Here is a 10,560-nt window from a genome sequence, read left to right as displayed (position 1 = left end):
AGAAGCAATGAGTGCCTTTTCCACTTACGGTAAGTTTCTGCCTCCTTTGCAGTTCTTCAAACCATAAAGGTACTACTGTAGGTCTTTCCATTTGTGCTTGTATGTTTGAGGGAGCAAGAGTTTGGGTATATTTGAGAGAGTGAGCGAGTGTTTGTGTTTGAGAGAGTGACAGAATATGCGTGTGTGAGTGGCTTTAGCAGCGAGCGTCCCAGGAGAAGGTGGTTCAGGAGCAGGAGTGTGTGGTGGCCCCACAGCTGTTATTCCACTCTGTGCAGCATGAGGTCAGGGGGTGAAGGGATCCAGTTTGAAAAGTTCCTCCTCTGCCACGGGGGCACAGCGACGGGAAGGAGAGGAGCGCCTGCTGCCGCCTCAAAAACATACATTACATTATAGGATGGCTTTGAATTTTTCTTCTCTACCCCTTCCCTCTGAGTGACTTGGTTAAGAGAGCCATTGTGTGTCAGAGGTTTGTTCAGGAGGGTGCAACTGTACCAAACACTCTAAAATAAGTGAATAAGGTAGAACAGAACTGATCTGATTCTATCCTGTACCTAAATATGGCTATGGTTTACTATTAGACATTTATTCATACAAGGGAACAATGATTTAACATGACAAACTCTACTCTTGTATTTATCACTAGGTAGGTACTGTAGGTATTCATGTGTAATACAATCCTAGGTTTTGACCGTTTGTGGATATGAACCAAGACTTCCTGTACAGAGAGGTGGCAAGGTCAGGGTCAAAGTAATGTTATACCTTCTCTAAATGTCTACCTATGTTATGTAACTGACTAGTTCTTCCGTACCAGAGATGAGTATCTAGCCCACCCGAGTGTTTCTGTCTCAAATGGCACCCTATTCCCTTTACAGTGCGCTGCTTTTGACCAGCGCCCTATGGGCCATTTGGGACACACCCTCGCTCTCTGCTGAGGGGTACTCCTTCTGAAGTCGGTCTAGCACCTCTCCAGGGGTGTGTTTGGCTAACCTGCTTGCGTTGACCCCCATCCTCAGTGTCTCCGGGCAGCAAACCATAGGTTCTGATTTATGAGCCAACACTCAGAGGAATTCTGGCGGTTTTAGAGACAAAGGCGCTGTGGACCTTGTCAGACCTGGGTTCAAATAAAGTTGAACTCTTTCAAGTGCTTTCAGCATTTGCTTTAGCATGCCTGAAGTGACAGCTAGGAGGGGGTTTCAGTTTTGCGACTATTATTTTGGTTCTATTGCGCCAGGCAAGCTCAATCAAGCCCAGCTAGCGTATTTGGATTGATTTCATATAGTTGAACCAAGGTCTGATCATAGTTTATGTTGCTGGGGCTTTTCCTTGGCTCCAAGCCTCTCCCCCTTCCGAGCCTTGAAATAATTTACAAAGGTGGCTTGAGGGGTTTATAAAATGGGAGGGATTATATAAAAAAGAAACTAAGGATAAAGAAGATATAAAAATGGTCTTGGATTTGGAATTCTACTTTTACACCTCTGCACTTTAGCGTTTTAAAACCTGCCGTGAAATACAGTGCCTTGCGAAAGTATTCGGCCCCCTTGAACTTTGCGACCTTTTGCCACATTTCAGGCTTCAAACATAAAGATATAAAACTGTATTTTTTTGTGAAGAATCAACAACAAGTGGGACACAATCATGAAGTGGAACGACATTTATTGGATTTTTCAAACTTTTTTAACAAATCAAAAACTGAAAAATTGGGCGTGCAAAATTATTCAGCCCCTTTACTTTCAGGGCAGCAAACTCTCTCCAGAAGTTCAGTGAGGATCTCTGAATGATCCAATGTTGACCTAAATGACTAATGATGATAAATACAATCCACCTGTGTGTAATCAAGTCTCCGTATAAATGCACCTGCACTGTGATAGTCTCAGAGGTCCGTTAAAAGCGCAGAGGGCATCATGAAGAACAAGGAACACACCAGGCAGGTCCGAGATACTGTTGTGAAGAAGTTTAAAGACGGATTTGGATACAAAAATATTTCCCAAGCTTTAAACATCCCAAGGAGCACTGTGCAAGCGCTAATATTGAAATGGAAGGAGTATCAGACCACTGCAAATCTACCAAGACCTGGCCGTCCCTCTAAACTTTCAGCTCATACAAGGAGAAGACTGATCAGAGATGCAGGCAAGAGGCCCATGATCACTCTGGATGAACTGCAGAGATCTACAGCTGAGGTGGGAGACTCTGTCCATAGGACAACAATCAGTCGTATATTGCACAAATCTGGCCTTTATGGAAGAGTGGCAAGAAGAAAGCCATTTCTTAAAGATATCCATAAAAAGTGTCATTTAAAGTTTGCCACAAGCCACCTGGGAGACACACCAAACATGTGGAAGAAGGTGCTCTGGTCAGATGAAACCAAAATTGAACTTTTTGGCAACAATGCAAAACGTTATGTTTGGCGTAAAAGCAACACAGCTCATAACCCTGAACACACCATCCCCACTGTCAAACATGGTGGTGGCAGCATCATGGTTTGGGCCTGCTTTTCTTCAGCAGGGACAGGGAAGATGGTTAAAATTGATGGGAAGATGGATGGAGCCAAATACAGGACCATTCTGGAAGAAAACCTGATGGAGTCTGCAAAAGACCCCGAGACTGGGACGGAGATTTGTCTTCCAACAAGACAATGATCCAAAACATAAAGCAAAATCTACAATGGAATGGTTCAAAAATAAACATATCCAGGTGTTAGAATGGCCAAGTCAAAGTCCAGACCTGAATCCAATCGAGAATCTGTGGAAAGAACTGAAAACTGCTGTTCACAAATGCTCTCCATCCAACCTCACTGAGCTCGAGCTGTTTGGCAAGGAGGAATGTCAGTCTCTCGATGTGCAAAACTGATAGAGACATACCCCAAGCGACTTGCAGCTGTAATCGCAGGAAAAGGTGGCGCTACAAAATATTAACTTAAGGGGGCTGAATAATTTTGCACGCCCAATTTTTCAGTTTTTGATTTGTTAAAAAAGTCGTTCCACTTCATGATTGTGTCCCACTTGTTGTTGATTCTTCACAAAAAAATACAGTTTTATATCTTTATGTTTGAAGCCTGAAATGTGGCAAAAGGTCGCAAAGTTCAAAGGGGCCGAATACTTTCGCAAGGCACTGTAGTGGACCGAGGAAGGCCATTTTTGTTGTAATTCTATTTTGCTAGAAGAAAACATTCCAGCGTTCCAAGTCGTGTCCGCCAAATGTAATCCTATCCCCAATATAGTGCACCAGCACTACCTTTCAAAAGCAGTGCACTATATAGGGAATAGGGTGCCATTTAGGTTACATACCTATATTTCAAATCAAATTTTATTTGTCACATGCGCTGAATACAACAGGAGGACCTTAGCGTGAAATGCTTACTTATAAGCCCTTAACTCTATTTATTGAACTGCATTGTTGATTAAGAAAATATTTACTAATTAAACTAAAGTAAAAAATAAAATAAAACACAAAACAATAATGAGGCTATATACAGGGGGTGCCGGTACCGAGTCAATGTCAGTCAAGGTCATTTGTACATATAGGTAGGGGTAAAGTGACTACGCATAGTTAATAAACAGCAGGTAGCAGGGGGGGGGGGGTCAATGTAAATCGTTCGGGGGCCACTTGTTTAATTGTTCAGCAGTCTTATGGCTTGGGGGAAGAAGTTGTTAAGGAGCCTTTTGAACCTAGACTTGGCGCTCCGGTACCACTTGCCGTACGGTAGCAGAGAGAACAGTCTATGACTTGGGTGGCTGGAGTCCTTGACAATTTTTGACACCGCCTAGTATATAGGTCCTGGATGGCAGGAAGCTTGGCCCCAGTGATGTACTGGGCCGTAGGCACTACCCTCTGTAGCGCCTTTACGGTCGGATGCCGAGCAGTTACCATACCAGGCGGTGATGCAACTGGTCAGGATGCTCTCAATGGTGCAGCTGTAGAATCTTTTGAGGATCTGCGGACCCCTGCCAAATATTTTCTCCTGAGGGGGAAAAGGTGTTGTCCTGCCCTCTTCATGACTGTCTTGGTGTTTTTGGACCATGATAGTTTGTTGAACAGTGAACATGGAGTACAGGAGGGGACTAAGCACGCACCCCTGAGTTTTGAGGATCAGTGTGGCAGATGTGTTGTTGCCTACCGTTACCACCTGGGGGCAGCTCATCAGGAAGCCCAGGATCCAGTTGCAGAGGGAGGTGTTCCAGTGTCCTTAGCTTAGCGATGAGCTTTGTGGACACTATGGTGTTGAACGCTGAGCTGTAGTCAATGTACAGCATTCTCACATAGGTGTTCCTTTTGTCCAGGTGGGAAAGGGCAGTGTGGAGTGCGATTGAGATTACGTCATCTGTGGTGACTGAGGTGGTATACTCCTCAATGCCATTGAATGAATCGCGGAACACATTCCAGTCTATGCTAGCAAAACAGTTTTGTTGCGTAGCATCCGTGTTCATCTGACCATTTCCGTATTGAGCGAGTCACTGGTACTTCCTGCTTTAGTTTTTACTTGTAAGCAGGAATGAGGAGGATAGAATTATGGTCAGATTTGACAAAGGGAGGGGAGGGAGAGCTTTGCATTTGCCTCGGTGTGTGGAGTAAAGATGGCCTAGAGTTGTTTTTCCTCTGGTTGCACATATGACATGCTGGTAGAAATGAGGTAAAACGGATTTAAGTTTTTCTGCAGTTAAGTCCCCGGCCACTAGGAGCGACGCTTCTGGATGAGCAATTTCTTGTTTGCTTATGGCCTTATACAGCTCGTTGAGTGCGGTCTTTCCAGGGGGCCTTATCTCTAAGACCACTTTAACATGCTCTTTTAGCAAACCATCTGATCCATGCTACTAGCACGTCCCTCCCCAGGCTCCACACACATGGTATGTTCCAAATGACACCCTATCCCCAATATAGTGCACTACTTTTGACCAGGGCCCATAGGTCTCTGGTTAAAAGTCGGAATAGGGCGCCATTTAGGACCAGTGCATAAGTGGGGAAAGTAATCTCCAATCACTTCCCCTCCCAGTTCCATGAATTGTCCTGACAACATTGTGAGAGGTTATAACACCATGCAGCTTCCGTAGGTTTAGAGACAACTATCCCAGGCAGTGTATCAGTGTAGTTCCCCCAATCTCACTACAACCCTTTACCCGTCAACATAAGCAGAGTTGACCCACTCCCAACACCCTCTCTTTCTCTCCCTCTCCCTTTTCCCCTCTTTCTATATGTGCCTCTCTCTCTCCCCTCTATTTTTCTCACTCTTTCACCTTTCACGTGGGAGTAGTGTAGTTGGAGCAGGAATGATCCTGACACACGCTCAGGTCCCTTGAGATTATCAGTGTGTGTATCTCTCTCCTCTAGAGTTATCCTACATTCACTGTAGTTACAGTGGCACGTCAGGCTTCCACTTTCAGTCACTGAAATCTGCCAGGTCTGACAAAAACAAGCTATCACAGTTTACATATCGGAAACCCCCAAAGAAAGCAGAATGGGGAAGCAACTGGCCCAATAACGTAAACAGTGTGTGGAGTAAGGGGAAGCCTCAGTGTCACTGTACTGTACCAGAATATCCATTGTTTCAGGTCAGGGTTCAGGGTGCTCTGCTGCCTAATTGGTGCCTGGCACAGGGTTGGTGATTCAATTGAATGTTGGCACTATGGTGGTTGGCACATCCTTTATATCCATTATAGCACACCTAGGATGGATGAGTGAGAATGCCCCCATTTCAGTAGGCTATGGGCCATGGATGCAAGCCTCTATTGATATAATATCTGTATGGCTTTAATTAATAAAACAACTGAAATGCGGTCCTACGCCAGGCACAGACATACCCAGTTCCATTGTACTATATACCCTCCAACCCCACCGGAATGAAGGACAAGGGGTGAGTCCTTCCCATGGTAACACCTTTCAGAAAACTTGGTTTGCATCACAAATGCCTATATAGTCCACTTCTTTTTGCAAGGATCTTGATCAAATGTAATGCACTATAAAGGGGATAGGGTGCCATTTGGGACGCATCCTCAATGTCCATTCCTCCCTCCAGTCGTCTCTTTTCCATGGCTGGGAGGCTGGCCTGGGTGATGGGCTTCTTATACTGTAGGGGTCAGCTGCTCACTTGAAAAGGATGAGATGGCAACGTTTGTACAACGTTGTTACTGTACATCCTGTCTGGTTAAATCCAGCACTGTTTGGGATGAGGACTGGGACTGGTAGGCTACTGCACTGTCCGTGTGGATGCCCTTTTAAGGCCAACTGTTTGGTCCCCCCTGGATGGTCTCAAAGCAAAGCTCTGTATGTCCAGTGTGGGCCTTTATGTGGTTGGCGCTGGACACTGTCAGGATCCATGATGCATCCAGGGGGGCTGGAGCAGTCTGTCCCTGGGCTGAGGGAAGGTAGATGGAGACCGATGGAGTATGGCTCTATGCCAAAGAGATGATCAGCACCCCCCAAAATCCTCCCTCTCTTTCGTTAGCAGCCAGAACTAGCCATATCAGCTGTGAGAGAGCCTAACTCCTAGCTCCCCTACACACATACCCCATTTCCACCTCCCATTGCCCTACCATCTGACTGCCACAATCAGGGGTCATAATTACCACCACACCAAATATAGCCTTTCTGGGAACTATTCATCCTGTTAATCTAATTTCTGTTGTACCATATCACTTCAATTAGCCAAACACAGCCTTTTTCTCAACTCTTTAGACCAGCAGAATGAGGGTAGAGAGTTATAGTACTTTGAATAACAAGGGGCTGTTAACTAGCTGCTCTGCAATACCATGTGGTAGAGTGCATTGGCGGCACATGAGTTTCTAGTTTAAGGAAGCTAAACTCTCCCCATAAAAATTCACCATTATAATAAGGCATTCCATGCATCATTGCATTTGCCTACAGTGCCTTGCAAAACCTACAGTGCCTTGCAAAAGTATTCATCCCCCTTGGCGTTTTTCCTATTTTGTTGCATTACAACCTGTAATTTAAATGGATTTTTATTTGAATTTCATGTAATGTACATACACAAAATAGTCCAAATTGGTGATGTGAAATGGAAAAAAAATTCAACAACAAAAAAAATAGAAAAGTGGTACGTGCATATGTATTCACCTCCTTTGCTATGATGCCCCTAAATAAGATCTGGTGCAACCAATTACCTTCGAAAGTCACATAATTAGTTAAATAAAGTCCACCTGTGTGGATCTAAGTGTCACATGATCTGTCACACGATCTCAGTATATATATACCTGTTTTGAAAGGCCCTAGAGTCTGCAACACCACTAAGCAAGGGGAACCACCAAACAAGCGGCACCATGAAGACCAAGGAGCTCTCCAAACAGGTCAGGGACAAAGTTGTGGAGAAGTATAGATCAGGGTTGGGTTCTAAAAAATATCCGAAACTTTGAACATCCCACAGAGCACCATTAAATCCATTATTAATATGGCACCACAACAAACCTGCCCACCAAAACTCACGGACCAGACAAGGAGGGCATTAATCAGAGAGGCAACAAAGAGACCAAAGATAACCCTGAAGGAGTTGCAAAACTCAACTGTGGAAATTGGAGTATCTGTCCATAGGACAACTTTAAGCTGTACACTTCACAGAGCTGAGCTTTTACGGAAGGGTGGCCAGAAAAAAGCCATTGCTTAAAGAAAAAAATAAGCAAACACATTTGGTGTTCGCCAAAAGGCATGTGGGAGAATCCCCAAACATATGGAAGAAGGTAATCTGGTCAGATGAGACTAAAATGTAGCTTTTTGGCCATCAAGGAAAATACTATGTCTGGTGCAAACCCAACACCTCTCATCACCCCGAGAATACCATCCCCACAGTGAAGAATGGGTGGCAGCATCATGCTGTGGGGATGTTTTTCGTCGGCAGGGACTGGGAAACTGGTCAGAATTGAAGGAATGATGGATGGCGCTAAATACAGGGAAATTCTTGAGGACTGGGACGAGGTTCGCCTTTCAGCAAGACAATGACCCTAAGCATACTGCTAAAGCAACACTTGAGTGGTTTTAGGGGAAACATTTAAATGTCTTGGAATGGCCTAGTCAAAGCCCAGACCTCAATCCAATTGAGAATCTGCGGTATGGCTTAAAGGTTGCTGTACACCAGCAGAACCCATCCAACTTGAAGGAGCTGGACCAGTTTTGCCTTGAAAAATGGGCAAAAATCCCAGTGGCTAGATGTGCCAAGCTTATAGACACACCCCAAGAGACTTGCAGCTGTAATTGCTGCAAAAGGTGGCTCTACAAAGTATTGACTTTTGGGGGTTGAATAGTTATGCACACTCAAGTTTTCTGTTTTTTTGTATTATTTCTTGTTTGTTTCGCAATAAAAAATATTTTGCATCTTCAAAGTGGTAGATGTGTTGTGTAAATTAAATAATTCAACCCCCCCCCCAAAAAAAATCCATGTTAATTCCAGGTTGTAAGGCAATAAAATAGGAAAAATGCCAAGGTGGGTGAATACTACATTCATAATGTGATAAGTAGATTGGATAGTCATAATTTAGGCTAGTAATATAACTCAAAATAAAAAAAAGTCTGTTCAATGCATGGCTGAGCGTGTATAGCATAGAGTAGGCCTAGGCTATAGGCCAGGATTCCCTAACTGGCTGGATTTGATTTGACCCACAAAGTTTTCTGAGCAAAACAAATTACAAAAATATATATATTGTAGCATTTTCATTGTTGCACATAAAAGACTGTAAAAACACCAGGAAATCAGCTCCAAGTGATTTTAATTTCAGAAATGTATTCCCAAGTTTTCCCACACTTAGTAGAGAGACACATGATATAAGCAAGGTTTGAAATGATGTTTTAGTCAAACGTCTGTTTGAGCTTCTATCGGTCAATTTGCAGTCTACAAAGGATATGGAATGTTGTTCCGGCCCCCCGACCATCCGCTCAAGACAAAATTGTCCCATGTCTAGTTCTTCTGGCTGTGTGCATTAAGAGCTGTGAGTGTGTGTGTGTGTCTGTCTGTGTGTGCATCAGCAGGTTTGTGCGTGTGTATGCGTACGTACAGTGCCTTGCGAAAGTATTCGGCCCCCTTGAACTTTGCGACCTTTTGCCACATTTCAGGCTTCAAACATAAAGATATAAAACTGTATTTTTTTGTGAAGAATCAACAACAAGTGGGACACAATCATGAAGTGGAACGACATTTATTGGATATTTCAAACTTTTTTAACAAAAAACTGAAAAATTGGGCGTGCAAAATTATTCAGCCCCTTTACTTTCAGTGCAGCAAACTCTCTCCAGAAGTTCAGTGAGGATCTCTGAATGATCCAATGTTGACCTAAATGACTAATGATGATAAATACAATCCACCTGTGTGTAATCAAGTCTCCGTATAAATGCACCTGCACTGTGATAGTCTCAGAGGTCCGTTAAAAGCGTAGAGAGCATCATGAAGAACAAGGAACACACCAGGCAGGTCCGAGATACTGTTGTGAAGAAGTTTAAAGCCGGATTTGGATACAAAAATATTTCCCAAGCTTTAAACATCCCAAGGAGCACTGTGCAAGCGATAATATTGAAATGGAAGGAGTATCAGACCACTGCAAATCTACCAAGACCTGGCCGTCCCTCTAAACTTTCAGCTCATACAAGGAGAAGACTGATCAGAGATGCAGGCAAGAGGCCCATGATCACTCTGGATGAACTGCAGAGATCTACAGCTGAGGTGGGAGACTCTGTCCATAGGACAACAATCAGTCTTATATTGCACAAATCTGGCCTTTATGGAAGAGTGGCAAGAAGAAAGCGATTTCTTAAAGATATCCATAAAAAGTGTCGTTTTAAGTTTGCCACAAGCCACCTGGGAGACACACCAAACATGTGGTGTGAAGGTGCTCTGGTCAGATGAAACCAAAATTGAACTTTTTGGCAACAATGCAAAACGTTATGTTTGGCGTAAAAGCAACACAGCTGAACACACCATCCCCACTGTCAAACATGGTGGTGGCAGCATCATGGTTTGGGCCTGCTTTTCTTCAGCAGGGAAAGGGAAGATGGTTAAAATTGATGGGAAGATGGATGGAGCCAAATACAGGACCATTCTGGAAGAAAACCTGATGGAGTCTGCAAAAGACCTGAGACTGGGACGGAGATTTGTCTTCCAACAAGACAATGATCCAAAACATAAAGCAAAATCTACAATGGAATGGTTCAAAAATAAACATATCCAGGTGTTAGAATGGCCAAGTCAAAGTCCAGACCTGAATCCAATCGAGAATCTGTGGAAAGAACTGAAAACTGCTGTTCACAAATGCTCTCCATCCAACCTCACTGAGCTCGAGCTGTTTTGCAAGGAGGAATGGGAAAAAAATTCTGTCTCTCGATGTGCAAAACTGATAGAGACATACCCCAAGCGACTTATAGCTGTAATCGCAGCAAAAGGTGGCGCTACAAAGTATTAACTTAAGGGGGCTGAATAATTTTGCACACCCAATTTTTCAGTTTTTGATTTGTTAAAAAAGTTTGAAATATCCAATAAATGTCGTTCCACTTCATGATTGTGTCCCACTTGTTGTTGATTCTTCACAAAAAAATACAGTTTTATATCTTTATGTTTGAAGCCTGAAATGTGGC

The sequence above is a fragment of the Oncorhynchus mykiss genome, chromosome 15 (genome assembly GCF_013265735.2).
Source record: "Oncorhynchus mykiss isolate Arlee chromosome 15, USDA_OmykA_1.1, whole genome shotgun sequence".
In the NCBI taxonomy this organism is placed as follows: domain Eukaryota; kingdom Metazoa; phylum Chordata; class Actinopteri; order Salmoniformes; family Salmonidae; genus Oncorhynchus; species Oncorhynchus mykiss.
This window is presented reverse-complemented; position numbering follows the sequence as displayed.